Source organism: Dermacentor albipictus, chromosome 6, assembly GCF_038994185.2.
Source record: "Dermacentor albipictus isolate Rhodes 1998 colony chromosome 6, USDA_Dalb.pri_finalv2, whole genome shotgun sequence".
Lineage (NCBI taxonomy): Eukaryota > Metazoa > Arthropoda > Arachnida > Ixodida > Ixodidae > Dermacentor > Dermacentor albipictus.
The window spans coordinates 93,066,654-93,088,635 of NC_091826.1; the positions used below are offsets into that span (position 1 = coordinate 93,066,654).

Sequence of the window (21,982 nt, forward strand, 5' to 3'; positions counted from 1 at the left end):
AAACGCAGATAGCGGCGTTCCACAACATCTGATAGGGAGTGTGCGAAAGGTTCCCTGAGAAGGGTTCTAACACCGAAGATAGTAAACAGCATGTATTAGATCACTCAAAGAGCGTAGGTTTGGGCATGTTGGTATTCAATAACGTTAGGTTTTTAGCGCACAAAAAGGGACGAGAAACTGAGGTACGATGCGGAGACTTTTTGTGCGCTAAAAACCTAAAAGTTAGATTAATGGTTAGGGCTGCCCTTGGTCTTCATGTTGCAACGCGAAGTCTTGCCTTAAGTGCTGCCTGTCGTGTTAGGGGGCCAATCCCGAACGAGGATCCATGGCTGCTGAATTCGTGGGACTCTTAGCTGTAATTGTTTGACAGTCCTTAATAGTTTATGCAACTGACGTTCTCATCCGAAGACATTGTGTCAATGGTCAGCCGCTGTCACGAATCTGCTGAGCATCTGCCTTAGATTGCTTTCGTTCCCCACGCTGATGGGACTGACTTCACACGAAGATGTTGGCTCGCTGGCTCTGTCATGTTTCGATTTATATTTTGCGCTTATTTGCTCATTGGAAATCAGTTTCGAATTTGTGGAGCAATTCTTCAACAAAACGCATGACAGGGGCGGTCTCAGGCACCTAAACATGTCCTTGACATGTTTAGGTGCCTGAGAGTCCGTGGTATGTTTGACCTTGACATGGTCAAAACATAGCCGGAGTTGCCCTATAGATGCGCTTTCTGCACATTCAGATAACAGACTTTTCTCTCTTCCGACATGGTTTGGAAAAGCTGCCCTAATGCCCGCGATGATCAGACACAGACGAAATATGTGTCGGAAAGTCACAAATGCAGCCAGAGCAACCACTGGGACTATGAACGATGCCACTTTGCGTTGAGCGGATGTGAGTTGGCTCCAAAGCAATGCGTCGCGGTGAATATGCTATCCAGTCTGCACGACAATCTTCAAACTTTTTCGTGTGTGCAGTATTGGCCTCTCAGGCTTGTTCACCGGGTGTTTTTTTACCTTAATCCTGTTAATCTGATATCTGCTATTCACATTCTATTCAACTTCTTTGTATCTACGGCGTATCCTAGCAGACCATCCTCAAAGCCCGCAATGACTGTCTTCTACGTTAATTTTAAGGTTTCAATCCCCGATGACACAATTTTGTTACCTCGTCATGTTTTGACCACTCTTGAAACGTGGTATGCTGCGACATGTAATGTTTTCTCTCGATTGGACTCACCGTGCTTCCACAACACGCATTTTTATATAGCGGGGATTCCTCTTGCATATTTCGGGAGGCATTATTCTGAGGCCCGGCGGTAGAATAATTGCTTTGTTTTAAACGAAAGACACATCGCAAACAATCAGATGGTAAGATTCAAAGATCGGGGATAAGCAAATGGCCTTTCTGGTAAAGTATATTGCTGGGAGAGTGGGGCAATTTATTCAAGGGAAGGCAGAAAAGTTGGCATGATCTAGGATGCTGTGGCCTGCTATGCTGAAGAGAGCGCAATGTAAAGGGAACAAGAAATTGCGATGGACGATAATGAGGAGAACAAGGAGGCGCGCACCAGGTGTCCCGGCCAATTTTAGCCACAGTTGAAAAATATGCCGATGCTCTCTGTTACACGACGCGTCCCAATGCATGTGGCTGACTATTGTATGCAGTTAGTGACACTATTTTTCGTACACTGCTCAATTGTATAATCAGTCAAGATTGATTTACCATCTTTGGAAGCAACGAAGTTAGGAAAAACATTCCAATTAGAAAGTTTTAGAGCGCTTTCCAAAACTTCTGAATAAACACTTTCCAAGTTTCTATTGGGTATTAGTGGCTTTCCGCTTATTGCAGATGCCCGTAAAGTACAAAAAGACAGATACCACGTGACATGCCTGCTTGCGCGTCGTGAACGCAGGCCACTCAAGCGTTTCTCGTACAAACGAACATAGCATCAAGCAGGATCTGCTGCCGCTTAAGTGGAAGCTTTGGCTGCGGCCCAACTCCGACGCGGCCTATTCAAATACATGTATAACACAAAAACTCTTTTGTAAGCTAACAATCCCCCCTCGTCTACTTTAATGAGATTTGTTGTATTTCAGAGAGAAAGTTAAATTCTAGTGACTGATGAAAGCGTAATTTTGATTTAGAGACTGAATTTTATTAAAAGGATTTTCAAAAATTCAGAAGTTTGAAAAATTAGATGCACGAAATTATTATATTATTAGCTCTCCATCAAAAACAGATATCATGGTTCTGTAACCGGCATTGATTAGGCTATTCAAAGCGGACAAATTAGATATGTCAATTTTACGTTGTGCACAAGGGTTCTGCAAAAGCTGTATTGCCATATTACTATATATTTTTAGATTAACGTGCAACATATGGATTTTGTCCGCTTTAGTTGTACTATGACATGCGATTCACAGAATTGTCACATCATACTTTCTTTGCTGATTTACAAAGTTCTAAAATTCATACCATTGTTTTCTCAAAATTTTCGATTTTCACCAATTCTTTATAAAATTTGAAGACCTAAATGGAATGTTCGAAACCAACAGTCACTAGACAATGATGTTTTCTTTTAAATGCATCAAACCTTGCCAAATTTGGTGCACTGGTTGCCGAGAAAAACGAATTCTCCTTTCAAAGTGTTTAGATACGAGCACCAGAGCCAAAGCTTCCTCTTAAAAGGCGACAAGGCAGCCACGAAGGCGTTGGGTGTGCGATTGACGTTTGAGTGCGTTTCCCTCGCAGCGGTTCATAATAGCCAGGAGCAGGCGCTGTGGCAGCACACCCGACTAAATGCCAAACGCGCTCGCTAGAAGCGCTCGTGTCCACTGCTCTCACGCTCGTTCTGTTCTACCGCAGCCAACTCGGATCACGCTCATCATGCCAGCGTTCCCATAGTGCCCCTCCCCCTGCGACGGCACTGATGGCACTGTCCCGCTGCCAGTCGGTGCGGTAATTTCTGCTTCAAATTCTTTGCCTGAATAAATCGCAAAACGAAAACACGCAGAGAGCTTCGCTCTAATTTAGTATAGGGCATTCTCACATTCCCCGGACACACTTCATTTTTTTCTAATTTCCACTGAATTTAATATATCTAGATATATATACAAAGTACAAAGTATATTATATCTTGCAAAGGAAACGAGGTAGCCAACGACAGGGGGAAAAATCATCAGCGTTGCTCTAGAAATCTCTTGCGTGCGAAAGTTTAGATAACAGACCTTTGGACGTTGCGAAGTAGTTTTCGGAAGTATCCTAGCTGCTCAGGACGTATAAAAAATGCATAGTATTTGTGGAAAACTCACAAATGCTGCCAGAGCAACTCGGGGTATCATGAACGATGGCATGCAGAGTTGAGCGATTGAAAGTTGGCTCCATTACCGTGTCAACGTGAATGTTTCCTGGATTGCTATCTTCCAGCGTATTTTCACGTTCATTTGCCCTTTGACATGGCGCTATGAGAAAGAAATATAACAAGAGGGGATAATCGGCCAAAATTGGCAAGAGGAAGTACGTCACGCTATAGTAACAACGCCGACCGCTTGCTGCCGCGAGCATCGAAAAAAATTTGTATATAAAATGACGTTAACAGGAATTGTTTTATTTTTTCATGCTTTCCCGGCAAAAGTAAATATATCTGTGTATAAATAATACTTTGCGGCTCACTTCCGTTGCCTAGCGACAGGCGAATTGGCGAATGACAAGCCAGGTGCATGCGTCATTTGTCAGACACCGCCGAAGCGAGAGAGGCCGGCCGGGCATCTGCAGCGTTGGCCTGTTCGGCTTGTTTTTCTATGTTTGAATTTAGCCTGGTTTACGCGGCTCCCTGCGAATACTTGCGTTCCTTCACAACTTCGGCATGACACCGCTGCACTATTAGACTACGGCAAGGTGAGAATTTTTTTTCGACAGTCTGCGACGCATTTTAAGCAATTGGGCTTACGGCACCGCACCCACGCTAGACTTGTGAGGCAGTTAACGAAAAACAGCGCGGCCATTCGTGGTGCAGGTAATTTGAAATAATGAATCATCTTGGGAGATGTTTCCGACGCTTTCTATGAGCCCCAATACTATTTTAACTAATTTCTGTAGTTTTTGGGCACGCTAGTCACACAAGGTGCTGTGGTGCAGTTTTGCATGTACTGAATTTTACTGCGAAAAGTTTTGGCGTTTCCTCTCACCGCCAACATTACTGTGACTAATTTCGTTACTTTTTGGGGCACGTTTAAAGCGCAGTGGGCGTGCCTGGCACTGTGACGCGGTTATCGAAAAGCAGCTCGGCCGTAGTGCGCAGTTTGGTTTCGCGCTTTAATGGACTGACAAGACAAGTTCATGGCGCTTTCTCTGAAGCCCAACATTGTTGAAAATTATTTTGAATACCTGTTTTTGCTCCATATGAGCCACGCTCGCCACGCCTGTCGTGACGCAGCGAAAAGCAGCTCGACCGTGGTGACAAAGTTAATTTGACGCGTACAGGGCCGCTAATTTGTAGCGATGCCTTATGCCTTATTCTATGCTATTCTTAGCATCCACCACACACGGCCGCCTGATCCAGTTGATAATGTGGGCAGACCGTCGCTCTGGCCACTGGCCAAGCGCGAAAAGTCTGAAAAAAAATAAAATCGGAAAAGGCATCGCTACAAAATACCGGCCCTGAATCTTTCTGCGACAAGGTTGTGAACATTCGTTTTTCCCCACAACAATTTAAGCCTGCTTTCGGTACTCACGATTGTGGAAAACGCAACGAGCAACTGTCAATAGTGATAACACGGGATTTTGTTTCTTGTCCCGGCAGAACGCGCGAGAGATAACGCCAAGGAGCTCAAACGCCAGGAACTATAGTAACTCGAAAATTCTGTCTTCTAAATGGCGCCCACGCATTTGTCTTGAGTGCGAGTAAAAGGAATTCTGCCAGCGTCCAGCATGGTCTGGTTTAGGGCCTGTGTTGTGGCCACCTCTGTGTATTCGTAGCGTACTATCGCGTCAGTTGTAGCTAAGTTCTTGAAAGGCGCAGTAGCCCGTGTATTTGAGCTATTATTGTGCACGAAATGAGGCCCCTGAAGAGGGCAATGCTTGGAAATAGAATGTTTTCGTGGTGTCTACGGTATTGTTTGGGATAAGTTGGGTATCTTCTATGCCGTCTATGTAAAAGGGAATTGCTTTTGTTTGTGAAGCCCCCCATTCGCTAATTTCGCATGCTTCGCCTCTACACGCATTCTTATATGTTAATACCAAAATGACACTTGCTTGTAATTGAATTTTTTCAGCTGATGTCGTCTGGTGGAACTTCCTACGGGAACGAGTGCTGCTTACTTGGTGCCACAACGCTGGATGAATCCAGAAAAAGCCCTCAACAAGCATTGATATAGAATAAACATTTCCTCGTTTCACAAGGCGTCTTGCGTCCTTATGAAATTGCACGGGGCACATATTCGATGAAGGCTTGTAAATATCTTTCGCAATCAATTTGAGTTAATAATAAAATGGTTTAGCACGAAAACAGTGCGCGGTTAGAAAAAAAAAACCGTAGCCGACATTATGCGCACCAGCTAGTATTCAAAACGCACGCGTCTAAAACCGAAATCGGAAATGTCGTTCAAGTATTAACGCCGACGGCTTGGCGTGCTGCAGTCAGTTGGGCCGCTGGGCTCCATGGGAGTGTCCACTCATGTTGTATTCCTTTCTCTATGACGGCACTGTTGAACTACGCAAAGTAACAAATTTTCCTTGACAATCTGCTCCCTATTTCTAGCAATTTTAGGCTTACGGCGCAGAAACGAGACTTTTGGCGCAGTCAGCGAAGAACAGCTGGGCCGTCCTGGCGCGGTTTGAGCAGTGACTCGTAATAGGGGATAGCTGCGACGCTTTCCAAGAGCCTCATCATTGTTGCAACTTATTTCGGTAGATTTTAGGCACACTCGCGGCACCAGGATTTGTGGCGCAGTTGGCGAAAAGCAGCTCCGCCGTGCCACGCAGTTCCGCGTGTACTGATGCTTACTGAGACAAATTCGCCCGGATTTCTCTGACCCCCGACATCATTGCAAATAATTTCGTTACGTTTTGACATACCTTTAGGGTGCGCTTGCTACGTCTGACTTTGTGAGCCACATAGCAAAAAGCAGCTCGACCGCGCTGACTAGTTAATTTGGCGTGTACTGAATCTTAGAGGGAAATGTTTGTGGCGCTTTTTACGTCCCCACAACAATATATACCTTAATTCGGAAATCAAGAGATTGGCGAGAGTGATGATAGCGATTGCCAAGAGTGATAACAGGGGATCGTGTTGCTTGCGCCGGCAGAACGCGCAAGAGATAGCGCCAAGGAGCTCAAAAACCAGGGCCTCTTAAGGAAAACATTCGGTCTTTTGCATGACTGAAAACAGGCTTTGCTCCCCCAGATTTTTCATGAGATCGGGTACAAGACATTCCGGTTTGTCTAGCATGGTCTGGCTGAGAGCCTCTGTTGTGAACACGTCTGTGTACGTAGCACAACATCGCGTCGGCTGATGCCAAAGTGTCTTGGAAAAGCGCAGTCGCCGGTTTACTTGTACTTTAATGTACACGATATAATGGCCGGGGCTGGGGGAATGGCTGGAATTAAGATGTTTTTTTATATCTTTCTGGGACTTGGGATGAGTCAGGTATGTTCTATGTGCAAGAAGATGATTTAATATGAGGCACTAGGCACAGTCTAGTAGCACTGGCAGTAGTCGAGCGCTGATCACGCGCACAGCCGACACACGAGCGCCTTCTTCGTCTTCCTCTTCACCACAATGGCCCCCGAGAGAGAAGAGGAGCCATCCTGGCGACTTACGGCGTAGGTAGGATGAGGGGATCATAGTACGGCTTAAGTCGGTTGACATGAACCGTGTCACGCCCGCGATGCCTATGGTCGGGTGAAGGTGTCAGAGGTTCTACAACATAGGTGACAGCGGAGGTACGGTCTATGACGCGGTAGGGGCCATCATAGCGTGCAAGGAGTTTGGCCGAAAGGCCAGGGCTGTGAGGCGGGACCCACAACCAAACAAAGGAACCAGTCGGGAAAACTGGTGTAAGTGCGTCACTGTCACGCCGCAGCTTTTGGCGGCCTTGAGCGGCGGTCGTAAGAGTTCGCGCGAGCTGCCTACAGTCCTCGGCGTATTTGGCGGCTTCAGACACAGGCGTGCATTCGGAAGCGTCGGGTCGGTATGGGAGCATTGTGTCCATAGTACACGAGGGCTCTCGTCCATACAGCAGAAAAAAGGGCGAAAAGCCAGTGGTAGCTTGTGTGGCCGTATTATAGGCATGCGTGCCGAACGGCAAAACAGTGTCCCAATTACTGTGGTCCGAGGCGACGTACATAGTCAACATGTCACCGAGTGTGCGGTTGAACCTCTCTGTCAAGCCGTTCGTTTGCGGGGGGTAGGCTGTAGACTTGCGGTGAACGATGCTGCATGCAGCGAGAAGGGCTTGGATGACTTCGGACAAGAAGACACGGCCCCTGTCGCTGAGCAGTTCGCGTGGTGCGCCATGTCGAAGAACGAAGTTCCGCAAGATGAAGAACGCAACTTCGCGCTCAGAGGCTGCCGGGAGTGCGGCAGTCTCGGCGTAGCGCGTCAAGTGGTCGACACCTACAATTATCCATCGCTTACCCGAGGAACTACAGGGAAGTGGCCCATATAGGTCTATGCCGACGCGATCGAAGGGCTGAGCCGCCCTTACAAAAATTTTTAATGTGTTTTTTTAGAAAGTCTTTTGAACTTTCTCTATAGAACTCTATTGTGTTTATTTTGATTGCCTATAGAATTTTCCTATAGAGTTTCAAAAGTTATTTGGCCACCGCATTCTTATAGGAACTCTAAAGACACATTTCTATAGAACATTTCTATCGAGTTGCTTTAGAGATGCTAAAGACAAATTTCTATAGAATATTTCTATCGAGTTGCTTTAGAGATGCTAAAGACAAATTTCTATAGAATATTTCTATCGAGTTCCTTTAGAGATGCTAAAGACAAATTTCTATAGAATATTCCTATCGAGTTTCTTTAGAGATGCTAAAGACAAATTTCTATAGAATATTTCTATCGAGTTTCTTTAGAGATGCTAAAGGCAAATTTCTATAGAATATTTCTATCGAGTTCCTTTAGAGATGCTAAAGACAAATTTCTATAGAATATTTCTATCGAGTTTCTTTAGAGATGCTAAAGGCAAATTTCTATAGAATATTTCTATCGAGTTGCTTTAGAGATGCTAAAGGCAAATTTTTATAGAATATTTCTATCGCATTGCTTTAGAGATGCTAAAGACAAAAATTCTATAGAATATTTCTATGCAGTTGCTTTCGAGTCCCTACAAGCAAATGCCTATAAAAGCTAGGCCGATGTGTGTAAAGTACTTGCAATTTACCAAAGTTCTACTGTAGGCAATAAGGACTACAGTAAATGCAGTGGCAAAATAATTGGTGCTACAACCACAAAGTATTCAGTTTGAAATGTTTATTGCACTTCAGACTAGATACATGCTTCATATATGTGACATACACACTTCAGACTAGAACTTGCAACACACAAACTGTAGCTGCCAACATGCTTCTCAGGTCAAGCTGGTGGTGCAAACACACGAAACATGAGGTAAAAGAATCAGTGGCAGACTTGATTACAGTTGACACCTCGCAATAACAGGTTTGACTAGGACAAGAAACCATACCATTAAAACTGAAAAAGGAGTGCCTGTTCCAGCAGTGCACATTAAATGTTTGGATACTAAAGCCTGAAAATAGACTGATATGAATGTGCACTCCAATGTTGTGTCAGCCTGACGAAACGACACAGCATTTTAGTCTGAGCAAAAATAACACTGGCAGTTGCTGCAAAAATGTGGCAAATAATGGCTTTCACAGATAAGTACACCATATACCGAAACCACACGGCATTTTAGTCTATGTTTATGTGTAAAATTAGCACTGGTAGGCCCTGCAAAAATGTGGCAAACAGGGGTTATCATAGAGCAGTACAGCATATATCGTAAAAAGTTTAAAAGCTTGTATTTCGTTGTAAGGGAAACAATTTTGAGATCAGAGCCAATATTCTAATTAGGGTGACAAATACAAACCAGACCGACACGCGCAATGACTAAAAAGAGATTTAGCTCAGGAGCTCCTATGTAATGCACATGAACAGTAAAATCGTTTTTCTCGGCAACTATGCAACCAAATTTGATGAGGTTTGATACATTTAAAAATGTTTAAATAATAGTTTTTACATTAACACCATCAATTTTCATTAAAATTTTCTGAAAATAGCAAAACTTGAAGGAAAAGGACTTAGTTTGCAACTGTAAATAAAAAAAAGAGCTAGCACAAATTCGTTAATTCTGTAAATTTTCCTACTCAAATACATCCAAAATACAGAAATACTTTTGAGACAACCACAGCACTAATTTGAATTAAGTTTGCGGCATTTGAGAATTCCACCTGTTGCAGGAAGAACTATTTGGCAGGTTTAAGAAAAATAACACCACGAAGCTTACTAATCCCCGTCTCTGTGCCAGAAAGAGATATCATAGTTCTGCAGACTCCATCTGCTATGTCTAAAGTCAACAAACTGTATATATGAATTTACAGCTTACATGAAATTGTTGCAACGTTTGAGAGTTTCGCGCATCTACTCATAAATTAGTGATTGTATATTAGAGCAGTATATGGTATCTCTAATTTGACAGATTAAATTATGGTATTAGGTCCAACAGAAATGGGATCTCATTTTTTGTTATATAAGATTTGTTAACCTTACTGCTCTGTTTCTTCAAAATTTACAGTTTCCATGAATTCGTGCTACGTGAATTATGCTTTTTCAAATAATGTTTACTTTGATGCAACAATATTTCTTTATTTTACCTGACTCCTTGCTAAAAAAACTGCACAGTATTCATGAGATATGAATAAATAAATATTAAGTGAATAAGTAAACAAACAAATATTGCGGTTTGTCTTAGCATTCCACCACCAGCATGAACTGTAGGGAGCTTTGGCTGCTGCCCACATGGTTGCAAGTTCATTCTTACATGACCACCTGCTATTTCACTTCCCAGGAATGGAGTGAGGAAAGGCTAGTTTTTGGCCTCATTTGGTCCGTCTAGTAACGGCGACGGTGGAGCCTGGAAAATAAAATTGAAATTAATTTTCAAAAGGTGTAATGAACATTCAGTCATAATGTATTAGCAGGCACCAACATGCCACAAATATCTATATAGTTGTAGCATTATGCTAACTTTCATTTCAGTATTTCAGAAAAAAATTATAACAGAAAGGTGGCAGAACGCCCCACCTCCCCACCACTCTGCCAAACAGTGGCAGTTCTTTTGAGAATCACTTTTGAGAATATTTTTACTTTCCCAAGATTCGGTGACATCAGCACTGGGCCAATGTGCCTGGCAGTAGAATATCATTGCTGATGACAAAAAGCATCTCCGAACGACAACAGCCTAGTCACACATTAATCTCATCTTGCAATGACAACACATTCCCATTTATAACATAAGCAAGCAGGAACACCCATGAGCTAAGTCCTATACAGATGTCACACTATGCATAGAAAAAATTTTTTTTTAAAAGAAGGGAATGACCTACTGGCTTCTATTGCTGAGCGGTAGACAAAATTAATATTCCATCCGCTATTAGCCATAGTTGGTATGTACTATGCTTAATATGCGAATAATAAATTTCTCACATGGAGCCTGGGCAATCATGACGATGCATCTAAGTATGCATTGTATGGGGAACAATAATGTTTTAAGTTGTTTTCGCAAGCTATGATGGATAACTGCCAATTTGTGGTATTTGGAACACAGTCGCGGTGTCACTGTCAGATACAATTGACACAGTATATTCGTGCTTTTTGAGTTATTGAAACAATTAGTTTCTAATCTAGTACGGGTATGTACACTGATATGTATCCTAAACGCAATGATAAGACTGCCCAATTGCAATTGAAAAGTTAATTTAATTAAGTTTTAATTAAAAAGGGTCCTTCTTGGAACCTGGCATGTGAAAAACAGAAAACAAAAATTATGCTAATCAAGTAACTTTGAAAATTGATTGCATAACTGCTCTATAGGTTAAGCAGAAAATTTAACAAGAAATAACGTGCCTAAAACTAGTTGCAACAAACAAATTTGTTACTACGAAGGTTGCGGACAATTCAGTAAACAGATTGTGACCCAGTCTTTTTATGTGGCATTCCTCAGCGATGTTGTTGGTCAATTGGTTGCCGCAGCTGAACAAAACAGATGAACAGTCTAAATCTGGCGCGCAGCCCCAGTCCCATCGGTGCATGGTCAAGTGGGATGAACATACTGATCCGGGGAGTGAATTATGGTGCTGTCTTAGGTACGTGTTGAGGCACCGGCCAATCTGTTGCATGTACATTTGACCAAATATACACATGATCACAAGAATAGACTACACTACCCCTGACAGACAAGACAAATTTACTGGTATCTAAGCAAGCCTTTCTTGTCAGGGTGCCATATGCACAGAAGTGTGCAAGAGAATTGAGAAAGGCAAGCAGGCAAGGGAGGCTTGCTCGGTGAAAGATACCACCAAATTTGTCGTGTGTCACAGGCAGTGAGTGCACTGTATCCCTTTCACATGTGGTCAAGCGTACATAGGGCAAACTGGCCGGCATCTTATGTGTATAAGAGATCACTATATTTCATTTAAAAGACTAGTATGGTCATCCAACTTGGCCGTACGTTTCCACAACGGGGCTTCATGTTGGATTACAATCGTTCATCTGTTTTCATCCACCATAAAAACTGACAAGTGAAATCGATGAGGCATACCACATATATAGTAAGAGATGTGGGTGAGCCCCCATATTTAATGCAACAAACAAAAAAGGCATCCTGTGTAGGTCACAAGGTATCCATATCAGTCTGTGCCTATGTACTACAGAAGTAAATGCAGCTTAGTAAATACTGACCTTCATATTAATTTTCAAGAAATTAAAGCTCACCAAATGTGTATTTTGCAGTGGCTGTTACTATGGGAACAGAGAAGTAACTGTAAAGATATCAATGATAAACAAAGATGTGCACACTACGTGCTTAGACCTGTGACATATTTAGTCCACTACCCTTCGAATTCCTACATGCACAGAAAACTGCACGAGATTGTAGCACACACAGAAAAAAATTATGCAAATAGGGGTACAGCATAGGAAATAGTTTTCAAAGAATAAAACCCCAATAAAAAGTCATAAATACACTATGTACAAAGCAAAAAATATATGTAACTTGCAGGTAAGCAACTTACGCAAAAGAAATACTAAACATCAGGAATGGTTGGGTGTAGTTTTATACACAACACAATCATGTGGGCATAATGGCTATGCACACTAATAGGTAGCAAGTTCAATAAGGTTGCATAAATATTTAGTCTCTTTAGTATGCTGCATTAAGTAATGTGTTGACAAACTTCACCATGAATGACACCAAGCACCCTTTTTGGAACACGTACATTTCATACACACCTGTCATGACCATCCAGATCACACGCCATGCTGCTGCAGCCATATATCCACAGGGTCTGCATTTCTTGGGGCTCCTCGATCTTGTAGTTTATGTTGTGGGTCACGGCCTCGCCACTACAAAATCAATTCTATGTTAGCTTATAGCAGTGGCACAATAAAGCTGTGATATCGTGAAAACATGCAATCAGCACCTAAAAGAGTCACGAAAACAATGTCTGCACTAATGTGGAAAGAGAGCAAATGCTTGAAATCATCGAATGTCATGACAATGCGAACCTCTACATCGAATAAAGTTTTGGACGCACCGCATCAGCAGATTACAATCTAAACTTAATGTTTTTTTTTCCATTACTTAGTATAGGCAACGTTCCCCTGTAATGCTTAGTTAAGTCAGTTATGTCAACACATCTTGCCTTGGAAATAAAGCTGTACTAGTAGCATGCTGTGATTGGCTTACATTTTTTTCTTAGAACTGTTCGTTAGCCAAAAACCTCGTAAGCAGAGATTGTGCACAACGTCGAAGCATTTATAAGTGAGGAAACGTCATTGAAGAAAGAATCGATGAAGAGGTAGACGGGTCGTTACTATGCAACTTTAGCAGACAAGCGGGAGCTCACGCACAACTGCACAAGGCGAACACGATTTCCGAAACTTTTCTCTGGGGAAGCAAACGCTTATCAGGATTATCAATTCCGCACTGTGGCAATAGAGTTGCGTACACAATTCTTACAACCAGCGCGTAGCAAGTATCAGCACAGGGTTCACTGTTGTCGTGGGTGTTCCACTTACTACGTTCGCAAGGCACTCTATACACACACGGGAAGCACACACAACACGGATGAACGCACGTGTAGTTGGCGAGCACGATTGCTTACCGTTTCAACAGTACGACGAGGTCGAAAGGCACTCTCCAAGTTTCCAGTGATGCGTCTGCGATGTTACTTGCAGCAAACAAGCCACTGGGTAGTGGACGAGCTGAGGCGCGCTAATAATACGCATTACTTCTTTGCGCCGTCCACCAAACTTTCCACGAACACAAGCGGAGACAAAGGGAACGCACTCCATGGCACGAAAATCGTTGGTCCACATTTAGCCGGCGCGCCACGCATACGGCGTGCTTACAGCGAGACTCAAGCCATCTTCTGGCACTTTCGTGCTCACGAACTACGTCTCATTTCATTACAGCAAACCTAATAACACACGATCAAACAAACACATCGACGCAGCTCGCACGACAACCGTTGAAGACGGAGCAATAACAACACGCCGTATCTTCGTATTCTACCTGTCGCGTTGAATACGAAAATACCGGCGCCGCCAGCGCCGTCTGTATAATAGTGCGGCTGCTGTGGCCTCCGTGATTCCTACAATAATACCCACTACAGCAGGTTTTGTGCTGTTTTGAGCCGGCCTTTGAGCCGAACTACATACATATGTTGCTAGACAAGAAGAAACATTGACATGCTCATATTGTGTGCTATAGTTTAGGGTAGAAATAAATTACATGCAGTATTCTTGCTTTTGAATCGCTTATGCCACATGTAGTCAGCAAAAAGCATGGCCTTCAAGATCTCGACAATTTACCCTGTGTAAGCTATCGCTGCGGTGTGATTTTAACGATTTCAACCTCGGTCACTGGCCTTAAAACCCTAACTGACTTTATGCGCAGCCGTTACCTGCAGTGCCTGGCGCCCTCACTTTGTTTCTCATTGAAGTAACTTCCTGCTGTCGTTTAAATGTAGCCCAGAAATTGTCGACACAACCTCGGAGGTACACGTGTGCAGTGTGTGATGTTTCCGTGCGCTTGTGTCCGTCGCACAGCAACGTATATACGATGATGTTTAATTTTACCCGTGAGGCACAGGTTACGCTTATGTGTTCCCTATCTTGCTTTCGTGGCGATGCGCTTATCATGAGCGGATCGCGCTCATGTGGTCTGTGACTTTTCAAGATTCCTTGAAAAAAAAAATCTTTCTGCAGCGTGCATTTGTCGCATTTGAGTGGTATGTGCCAGAAATGTGCGGCGGCGTTCGATCTGTTTCCGCCCCAAGTGCTGCAGTCACTGCATGCCAGCAAATAGATATGACGCGATTGCTAAGGCGCAGTTTTGCTTAGTGTTTCTTGGTATACATCTTTGTGATTTACCTGCATATGCGATATAAACCACAATGCGCGCTTCCGTTATATTTCTTTGGTTTTCCTAATTTCGATTAGTGTGATGTTTGCCTTGGTCAATGAGTGTCTTTTATGCGAAGCATATTACGAGGGCTCAACCCAGCTCCTCAGGCGCGGCGGTGACCATGAAATCACGTGACACCGTGACGTCACGACAGAGGAGAAGTGGCTTTGGCTCAACTCTTGCAAGACGGGCTGGGTGGGAATCGAACCAGGGTCTCCGGAGTGTGGGACGGAGACGCTACCACTGAGCCACGAGTACAACGCTTCAAAGCGGTACAAAAGCGCCTCTAGTGAATGCGGTGTTGCCTTAGAAACGCGCTGTTTCTAAGGCGTGCGTCTCTTGCTCAGGCGCACATTTCGTTGCCGCGCCGAACGCTGCTTTGCTCGACGCTCACCGCGTCCAATGCGGGGCGCGTAGTCGCTGCCCTGTAGCCCATTGTCTTACACCCCTTGGCGGGTCGACGGGAACGCTGTCGCGTTCCACTCTTGAAGGCGAAGAAGTAATGCATGAGTTGTTTCTTCGTCTAGCCGAACCAAATATAGCCAAGCAACAGCAGTTCACCAGGCTAAACAGTGGTTCAACAACTAAAATAAAGGCTAGTATGCTTCGCATCCTGGGCTTAACCTTACCTAAGCCACAGCCATTTTTTAACGATGCTCTTACTTGATAGTGAAAAACCTCTGAAATGCCGATTGCAAGAACCAGCGTCTTCCAGTGCCTTCCAGTGTGAAACCAGCGCGTTTTTCTTTTTTCTTTTTCTTTCTTTTTTTTAAGCACTGGATCGCACTGGGTACGCTGGCGCTCGCTGGGACTCACTCGAGACCAGTGAGAACGCTGGATAAGAGCTGGGTCACACTGGAAGAGACGCTCGCATTGGAAACGGCGCTGGTTGTGTTTGTGCCGCGCTGGCTCCAGCACGCAAGCACGAGCGCTGCTGAATATTAAATGCTTTATACGATTTCATGGCTTGATACTAGTATCTTGTCCTAAATAACGCTATATCTTAGGGTCATAGAACTATTTCGTGTCGCAGCATGGAATAAAGGTGCGTGAGCTGCCTTGTTTATTCCTGCACATGTGACACTGAAAATCACTTTCGTTTTTTGCATTTTGCCTTTTGACAGGGCGGACAGCTAAATTCTTTAACGAAACCACGCAAACGCAGAGGACGCAGCTTTTTTAGTAGTTCGCACGTAACATATGACTGGGAGTTATCGCCACTGTCGCAGTGTTGTGAAGTGGACATGAAATCCAGAAGTCGTTCAGACGCGCTCGAAAGGACCCCGAGTTCGAAGCCTACCGCTGCTTGATATTATCGCACCGATAACAAGGCTGAGGCGATTCGTGCGCTTCCACTTTCCCTATTGTACTAAAAAGAGTTCTGAGGCTCAAATACACACATTTTAGCTTTCGCCAGCTACCCGCGCCGAGATCAGCCCCATCGAAGCTTAGGCATAGCGTGTCCGCCGAGTCCGTCTGCACGCTATCGGCGCGTCTAACCTCAAGAACCAAGAAGTCTAAAAAGGATAAATTACTTTATATTTCAGATTTCGCATCGGTGCTTTTAAATAAACAATTTTTTCATGTCTACAGTGCCAGCACAAGAAGTGAGGAGCGCCGATGTGACGCATCATAAACGCAGGTATATGTGCTGTCACCGAAGGCTCCCAGCACTAGCCTGCGTTTCTCTGACGAATATATATGGCTAGACAGACGTGTAGACTGAAAGGCATCACTGAACTAAGAAAACATTGCATACCCCTCGCGTGAAGAACAAGAAACGGCTATCGAAATCGGCAGTAACAGCTCATTCATGCAGCGTCCCGGGTCGGTGGTTCATTTAGGACTTTTTTCGAAGCTAAAATACCAATCGCAGTCGATGTTATGGCACTTCCGAGCACACTATTGAATACGGAGAGCAAATTTTTCTTTGTGGTACAGGCGTGAGTTTTAGTTGCTGGCCGATAGCGCATCTACCACGTCTGTGCAAGACTCCTCTCCGTGAAACTAAAACTGCTTCTCGATTTTGATGAGCAAAATTATCCGCCCATATGTCCCTATGCTGACGTGGCGTAGCGGTAATGAGCCGGGCTGCGGATCTGCAGCACTTCTGTTTTTACATGTTCATTTTTTCGATTTATATTGTACTAAAACGCTATCTGTTGCTTTCTGTATTAAAAAAAAAAGACATACGGTGTCCAGGCACCGCGTATTTAACGCGCTAGAGCTGTTTTTCGCACCAGTAACCAGCGCCTCCCAGTACGCCGCGCTTGCCCAGCGCCCCACGCATCCAGCGCGCGGCACTGGTCCCATAATCCGGCGATGCACTGGATACTGGGTACTGTTTATAGAGTGAAAATATAGAGCCGTTCTTAGACAGGCCGCACTTTAGCTTGTTTAATTTCCTATAAACGTTCCTTTACAGAACTCAGTACGTATGCCATATGATGGCACACTTTTAGAACGGGAATGGAGAGCCAGTCTAGAGACAGGCCGCATTAGAAGTTCTGAAAACGTTCTATAAATTTTTCTATAGAATTTGGTACATAAGATGTCAACACGACCTCTATAGAACTTTTATGGAGGATGTAGAGCCATTCTATAGACAGACCGCATTAGAAGTTCTGAAAAGGTTCTATTAAAATTTTTCTGTAGGATTTGGCACATAAGATGTTAATACGACCTCTATAGAACGTTTCCGAAAACGTTCTATAAAACATTTTCTATAGAATTTGGTACATAAAATGTCAATACGACCTCTATAGAACATTTATGGAGGGTGAATGGAGAGTCAGTCTATAGACAAGTCGCATTAGAAGTGTTAAAAACTTTCTATAGACATTATTTTATAGAATATTGTACATATGATGACAATAAACCCTCTATAGACTGCTTATAGAGCGTGAATGGAGAGTCAGTCTATAGACAAGCCGCATTAGAAGTGTTAAAAACTTTCTATAGACATTATTTTATAGAATTTAGTACATATGATATCAATACAATCTCTATAGAACATTTATAGAGAACGAATGGAGAACCATTCTATAGACAGGTCGCGTTAGAAGTTTTAAAGACATTCTATAAAAATTACTTTATAGAACTCAGTACATAGGACGTCAATACACCCTCTTTAGAACATCTATTGTGTGTGAAATGACTTGTTTCTATAGAAAGGTTTCTATAGACTTCTTATAGAGATTCTATGCAGACGACTCTATAGATCGCGAGTTCCTATAGAGTCCCTTTTGACTCCATAGGAACTCATTAGGAGTTCTAAAGGAACTCTAAATCCATTTTCATAAGGGCGGGCAGGGCAGCGGCTGTAGCTCACCAGGAGGGCGCTGTGGAATTTTGCGCCGTTGGCACGCCGTGCATGCGCGTACGTACTGGCGCACGAAGTGATACATGCCGTGCCACTAGAAACGCTGCCTTAGCCGAGTATACGTTTTCAGAACACCGGCGTGACCATTATGAGGAGCAGCATAAAAATAAGCGCATATGTCAGAACGCATGTGTCGTGGTATCACCAGGAGCCATTTGCGACCATCAGGCAAATAATTTCTGCGATAAAGAACGTTGTCGCGGACAGTAAAGTGAGCGGCTTGGCGACGAAGTGTTCGAGAAGAGGGTGTGGCGGATGGGTCGTGGAGGAAATTCAGCATAGTTGAAAGCAGGGGATCCTTACGCTGCTCGTCTGGCATATCAGCGACGTTGAAGGCGGACATGGATGCGAAGAGCGGAGACACTGAAGCCACATCACAAGTTAGCGGAAACCGGGAAAGCGCATCGGCATCAGAGTGCTTTCTGCCCGATCGGTAGACAACGCGGATATCATATTCTTGTAAGCGGAGTGCCCATCGCCCTAGGCGACCTGACGGATCCTTCAACGAGGACAGCCAGCAAAGTGAATGGTGGTCGGTGACAATGTCAAAAGGGCGACCATATAGGTATGGACGAAATTTGACGAGCGCCCAAATAATGGCCAAGCACTCCTTTTCTGTTACTGAGTAGTTGGCTTCTGCCTTCTTTAAGGTGCGGCTCGCATACGCGACGACGTACTCGTCATAGCCGTCTTGTCGTTGTGCGAGGACTGCACCAAGTCCGATACCGCTGGCGTCCGTATGTACCTCTGTAGGCGCTGTGGGATCGTAGTGTCGAAGAATCGGTGGCGAAGTAAGTAGGCGACGTAGTTGCTGGAAGGCTTCGTCACAGGAAGTTGACCACGCGGAGATACCGTTGGTAGCGGTAAGCAAATTGGTGAGTGGTGCGATGATAGTTGCGAAATTGCGCACAAAACACCGAAAGTAAGAGCAGAGCCCTATAAAGCTGCGGAGCGCCTTAAGAGTAGTGGGCGTCGGAAACTCTGCGACCGCGCGAAGCTTGGCTGGGTCAGGAAGCACGCCGTCCTGCGATACAACGTGACCCAATATTGTTAACTTGCGAGCAGCAAAACGGCACTTTTTGATGTTAAGTTGAAGGCCAGCAGAGGTGAGGCAGGTCAGTATCTCACGCAAGCGAACGAGGTGCGTCGGGAAATCTGTCGAAAACACCACGATATCATCAAGGTAGCACAGACATGTTTGCCACTTGTAGTTGCGAAGGATGGTATCCATCATACGCTCGAAAGTAGCGGGCGCGTTGCACAGCCCGAATGGCATTACGGTAAATTCGTACAAGCCATCGGGCGTGATGAAAGCCGTCTTCTCACAGTCATCATCTGCCATCGGCACTTGCCAATAGCCGGAGCGAAGATCCAGAGATGAGAAGTACTCCGCGCCTTGCAAGGAGTCGAGGGCGTCATCTATCCGAGGCAGCGGATAGACATCTTTACGAGTGATCTTATTGAGTCGACGGTAATCCACACAGAAGCGTATTGACCCGTCCCTCTTGCGTACTAATACTACAGAAGACGCCCAAGGACTGTGGGAAGGGCGAATGACGCCACGGTGCAGCATGTCGTCGACCTGCTCGTTAATGATCTTTCGCTCGGCTGCCGACACGCGGTATGGTCGCTGGCGTAAAGGAGGATGGGAACCAGTGTGTACGCTGTGAGTGACGGTTGCCGTACGCCCCAGAGATAGTTGGTCACAGTCAAACGACGAGTGAAAATTCTGAAGAAGCGCGAAGACTTGCTGGCGATATGGAGGTGGCAGATCGGCGTCTACGACAGATTCAAGAACGTCTGATGATGACGACGACGATGATGAGGAGGACGTGCACGGCACGGGAGAAGTGAGGGCGTCGAGTTCATAACAGGCCGTGTCGTCGGAAACATCGAGAATGTGAAGCGGGTCAAGGGGCTGAACACGACCGAGTGATTCGCCGCGCAGTAAGGTCACATGGTAGTGAGACGGGTTACACACAAGCATTGAGGATAATCCAGACACAGTGGTGAGGACGGCAAATGGGAGAGGTAGGGCCTTGCGACGTAGAAAAATCGGCGACGGTGTAAAAAGTACTGTAGCGTCTGGCGCGGTAGAGCAAGAGACGGGCACAAGCACACACATGTCGGGTGGTATATATATGTCCGTATCGGACACAATAGTGAGCTTGGAGGCTTTTTGTTCAGAGGGGTCAGGCAGAGGGGCATCGGCAAGCGGGAAAAGCGCTACCTCGGCCCGGGCACAGTCGATGATGGCACGATGGTGGGACAAGAAGTCCCAGTCCCAGCCGAAAATAATGGCATGTGAACATGATGACAACACGAGAAATTCAACAACATAGACAATGCCGTCAATGGCCACCCTTGCAGTACATTGAGCGAGCGGGGCTATATGCTGCGCAGTCGCGGTGCTTAGAAGCATACCAGACACCGGCGTTGTGACCTTATGGAGGCTGCGACACAGCTTTTCGTCGATAACAGAAACTGCAGCCCCAGTATCAATAAGCGCAATTGCGGCGGTTCCTTCGACCAAAACGTCCAATAAATTGCGTGGCGACTGTGCAGGCCTTGTAGAAGCCGCGAAGCTTGCAGTTCGTGCCTGCGGAACTGCAGCAACTAGTTTCCCTCGCTAGGTGACTGGCGGCGACGTAAGGGGGAAAGTGAGCGACGACGTGGTGATGGCGAACGGTGGGTGCCGACAGGGCGTCGAGGAGGCGGCGAAAACTCGTGGTCGGGAAGCATCGCATGCCCGGTGGTATCGTGGGAATAGGCATATCCAGGCGGTGCGACAGTAGCGTTAGCAGGTGGCATGCGACGATGGCAGAAGCGCGCAACGTGGCCGGCGACACCGCAAGCGAAGCATATGGGTCGGTTGTCGCGTGTGCGCCAAGGGGTCTGAACTGGGCGTCGAGATGGAACGGGAGGCGACGCGGGAGGAGGTGCAGCTTGAAGTCGCATTGGCGTCGGAAACGAGAACGTCGGCGGCGCATAGGCCAGAGGTGCAGCCACGGGAGGGCAGGGTTGGGAGAAGGGTAAAGACCCAGCAAGTTCCTCGCGAATGGCCCGCCTAATGGGAGCAGCCAGAGATGTGTCAGGCTGGGGAGGTCCATCGTTGAGAGGCAGCATAGACAATTGGCGTGCCACCTCCTCACGAATGAAATCCTTAATCTAAACAGAGAGCGATGCTGCTGGCGTGGTGTTTGAGCGAAGCGTGAGGCCAGAGAGAGAGTCGCCAGGTGCGAGAGCGCTGCGCGCAAGGACCCTTTGTCGACGCAGCTCATCGAAGCTCTGGCAAAGAGTGACGACAGCTGCGACAGAAGTAGGGTTCCGCGCCAGGAGCATTTGAAATGCGTCGTCCTCGATCCCTTGAGGATGTGCTTCACCTTGTCCTCTCCAGTCGTGGTGGAATCGACGCGGGCGCAAATATCAACGACATCCTCGATGTACCTAGTATAAGTCTCGCCGGGCTGTTGAGCGCGCTGGCGGAGGCGTTGTTCAGCACGGAGTTTTCGCAAGGCTGGTCGACCGAAGACTTCCGCGAATGCAGTTTTGAAAGCGGACCAGGTGTGCAGTTCCCGTTCGTGATTGTGGAACCAGAGGTTCGCAACGTCAGCAAGATAGAAGATGACGCTACGGAGCTTCGTCGGGTCATCCCACTTGTTGTGTTCACTGACGCGCTCGTAGGTAGAGAGCCAATCTTCTACGTCAGTCTCACCTGATCCGCTAAAAACAGGGGGGTCCGGGAGCTGCCGTTGCACGGCGCCGCACAAGACAGGAGCGGCAGATGCGCCAAGCGGATTGCTGGGAGCGTTGTTCATAGTAGCGGGTGGAGCAGATGTTAAAGTTCAGCTGCGAAGTTCCAGGGTGAGGTCGGGGAGTGCAGCACCTTCCACCAAATGTAAGA

The 21,982-nt window shown here is 45.7% G+C and overlaps 1 long non-coding RNA gene across 2 annotated transcripts; it reads right to left on the reverse strand.

Moving 5' to 3' along the window:
- Positions 1 to 8,294: 8,294 nt before the first annotated feature.
- On the reverse strand, positions 8,295 to 13,629 carry LOC135907502 (uncharacterized). 2 transcript variants are annotated; one of them, XR_011507015.1, is made up of 3 exons: positions 13,393 to 13,629; positions 12,505 to 12,631; positions 8,295 to 10,142 (listed from the first exon to the last, which is right to left on the reverse strand). It is a non-coding gene; the product is annotated as an uncharacterized lncRNA (long non-coding RNA). The 2 variants fall into 2 exon arrangements; XR_010566025.2 differs by having other exon boundaries at positions 12,518 to 12,631; positions 13,393 to 13,601.
- Positions 13,630 to 21,982: the final 8,353 nt, after the last annotated feature.